This window comes from Formica exsecta, unplaced genomic scaffold, assembly GCF_003651465.1.
Source record: "Formica exsecta isolate Colony F162 unplaced genomic scaffold, ASM365146v1 scaffold5244, whole genome shotgun sequence".
Taxonomy (NCBI): domain Eukaryota; kingdom Metazoa; phylum Arthropoda; class Insecta; order Hymenoptera; family Formicidae; genus Formica; species Formica exsecta.
The window spans coordinates 1-3,744 of NW_021852488.1; the positions used below are offsets into that span (position 1 = coordinate 1).

The window sequence follows — 3,744 nt, forward strand, 5'->3', positions numbered from 1 at the left end:
TATGGTGGTACCGCCGGAGCAAATAGTAGATACGGTTTTATTATTCCACTTACCTCATCATCGTATGGTGTCGTTACGCTTCTTGACCTGGCACTTTTTGGGTAAAAAGATTCAGTCCGAAACTCACGATTCGACCGAGGATTCGCGAGCAGCCTTAGAATTGTATCGTAAGTACAAAGAACTGGAAAGCTGTGGCACTTTGAGGGAAACGCTTAAGGAGCTTTACGAAGCGGGCACTCAGTTACAGTGGAAAGTAAGAACAAAAGCAATCTTATATTACTAAATCAACTTATTCCATTAAATCTGTTCTCTGTTAAAAATTGCTTGATTTTAGGTTCCCGATAGCTGATATGAGGATAACACGTATAAGGATATAGATGATCGAATTAATAGCGATAATGACAATTAGATGATAATACAAATGTTCATGTGTCCATTGTCCAATATCACTGTTTGGAAGGTAACACTCTACAGGTGCTGTTCGCGTTGGTTGATAAAAAATGTCGATATTTAGTCCAATTCTGAAGACAGGGTTATATATTCGTGATCCACAGGGAAAGATTTATTGAACGCACACGTAATATTATTAGAGGAAATTTTAAGGTTGCGTGCACCGTGATATCGTGAAACTGAAAGAATCGCAGATACCAAAACATTGATACTCGTTTAGGATTCTTTTCGTTTTTACTCGTATGTTAGATCATTGTTACAACCGTTTACTAAATGTATGGTGTATACATACATGTACTTTTTATTCAGCGATAATGCGTAAAATCGCAGATCATTATCCGTCTTATCGATAGCCCATTAGAAAGATTGAATGAAACGAAACAAATTGTTGAGCGCGATTTTAAATAGGAATACCATTTTAAATACGACGCGAATTTGTATATATTGTCTAATATAACATTGGCGTTTTGAAGAGTAATGATTCCGCAATGCCCGACGGATATCAATATTCACTATAATTTCTTATCGTTTGTACTGTATCCCGTATGAAAAAGATAATGTATTCCATTCCGATCCATCAAACAATTGCCGGGTATAGACGTAAATAGTACAATAGCAATAACTGAATTACGTATTCGTAAATGTACAATATTTCAATGTTTCCTTTTATACGTATATCTCTAGCGTATAAACTTTTGTACGATTTTATAGAGCGGGGTTTCATGCAATTTTTTTTTTATAAGGTATTTGTTTTATCTTATAGTGGGGAGATACACTGCAAGTTTTCTCGAGCACATACATATACACATACATACATGTAATCACAAATTGTTAAACATCAGTCATATTTGCAGTTACATTTATGACAATTATTCATCGTTCACTCCAATCCATTTGTGCGAAGCTCTTGAAACGCGAGAAAAACTATTAACGAAGGTGGTAGAATATTTTACAAACTGACAATTGTACTCTCATTATAGATTATTTTTATACAAATTTTATCAACGAAAATATGGGAGGGGGGATACTATCCAAATCTATTACAAAAAAAGACGAGATTAATGAAACATATATTTTTTTATATCCCGAATTTTCTTATAATTTGTGCACGATAAGTTATAGGCTGGTTTCAATAGAAACAGTCAATGCGATCAATTAATATACAGTACAGAGTACAGACAGTACACACGATGTTGAGATGGTAATTAAACGTTTCTTTTACCAATCGCTCTGTTACATCATTGTAATTTTTCAATAAATAGTTGTACAAATTCACATCTGATTTAATTTTCCTTTCTTTACTTATATTAATCAAAGCTATTCTCCTAACAGTTTTATTAGAAAAAAAATTAGCAATATATGCATAATGGTGTGTTAATTTCATTACATATATTTTTTTTCGTATTATGTCTTAACGTTGTATGTACAAGTCAGCACTAATCTCCTATTTATACTAAAAAGTCTCCTTTCTAATCGAATATTATTGCGTTAAACCACTTCTCGTGGATATAAAATTTTAGTAATGTAAATTAATAATTTACAAATTGTACACACATTCGCGTCTTGCGCGTGCGACCATAGTAAGTCACGCTATTATTACGGCGCTCAAGCCTACGAATTATAGTATTATATATATATATAACATAGAAATTTAATAAATAATTAAAAAGAGCCCCGTGCGTCTTCGAGGCTGTTTTCAAGAGATTTATAGATCCCTTTTAAACCGGTCGTGAGTAATGTTTGAAATGCTGATAACAATACATTATTCACAAACAATACAAAAACTTGGAGGAAACATTTAAAAGACGTCTGAAGAATTAACAATAAGCCATCTTTCACGACGTGTAAATTTAATGTTCACGATATGCAACATTTGATCACCGTCTTGTGTAAAAGGAGCTTTACGAAAGAACCCATAATGTTTTCGAATGAGTTCCGCTGGAGATGGTTATTGACAAGATACAAGATCGTTTTAGAGATCGTGCCAATTGGACGCGGATAAAAAAATAATTCTATTTTACCGTAAAAAGGCAGCGGAAGCGACGGGGCACATATCAAGACGCTTTACCGGATAACGTTAAAAAAAATAACATATATATACTTATATACATGAAGATACGATTTACCGAAGAATGTCGAAATATTCGTTCGTATCTGCCGACTGTACGGGCGGCTTAAGTAATTACAGGTAATAAAAACAGAAAATCGTCTCCTGACTAGAAACTTGCGTGGTCGAGCTGCAGGAGCTGGAAGGAGTATTCAGTGGCAGTATAAGAATGACGAATCGATTGTCACTTAGAATCCATGCGCCTCAGCAGATGTTCATCTTGGACAGTGAATTAAGGCACTGTTAAACGCTATTAAGATATTCGGTAGAAGTCGGGACCACGTCCGCAGACTACGCCAAGCGAATCCACGCAATGTGCGTTCTTTTGATTATCAAAAGACCAAGGCACTCTTCGATCGCGTAGCCAGGTTCTCGTCTGCGATTCAATCCGATATAGCCAGAAGGTCAAAAACTTCGATAGAACGAAATTGAAAAAGGAGGCTGTTCAGTGATCCTCGCCTTGCTGGAAATGACCGTTTCGATTTAGCGGTTGCCTTTCTGGAGCGTCGGAAGGCCTATTCCTCTTAAAGAATCCGCACTGTAAATTATAGACAAGATTAATCAATCAATTGTTTATCCACGTCTCAAGCATTAATATCAACACTGAGGACTGAATAAATTTAGCAAATTTAAATATCACTAGATATTTGGATCAATATTTCTCCACAAAACAATTAAAAAAAAATTTTTAATTATTTATTTTTGTTTTATAATGCACGCATTACTAACCTTATGAAGCAAGTAGATGAGCAGCAAGAGGATTATCATTCCTGCGCAGGCCGACAGAACTACCACCCACACTGGAATGATGTCCGGAGCGGAAGGTGGTGCGCTAGGTTCAATGTTCGTGATAACTTCGTCACACAATGCCCGACGGATATCAATATTCACTCTAATTTCTTATCGTTTGTACTGTATCCCGTATGAAAAAAGATAATGTATTCCATTTCAATCCATCAAACAATTGCCGGGTATAGACGTAAATAGTACAGTAGCAATAACTGAATTACGTATTCGTAAATGTACAATATTTCAAAGTTTCCTTTTATACGTATATCTCTAGCGTATAAACTTTTGTACGATTTTATGGAGCGGGGTTTCATGCAGTTTTTTTTTTATAAGGTATTTGTTTTATCTTATAATGGGGAGATACACTGCAAGTTTTCTCGAGCACATACATATACACA

The 3,744-nt window shown here is 35.1% G+C and overlaps 2 long non-coding RNA genes across 2 annotated transcripts; one reads left to right on the forward strand and one right to left on the reverse strand.

Moving 5' to 3' along the window:
* The first annotated feature begins 6 nt into the window (after positions 1-6).
* Positions 7-1,725, forward strand: LOC115241858. Its single transcript, XR_003884977.1, has 2 exons — positions 7-253; positions 335-1,725. It is a non-coding gene; the product is annotated as an uncharacterized LOC115241858 (long non-coding RNA).
* Positions 1,646-3,419, reverse strand: LOC115241859. Its single transcript, XR_003884978.1, has 2 exons — positions 3,287-3,419; positions 1,646-3,095 (listed from the first exon to the last, which is right to left on the reverse strand). It is a non-coding gene; the product is annotated as an uncharacterized LOC115241859 (long non-coding RNA).
* Positions 3,420-3,744: the final 325 nt, after the last annotated feature.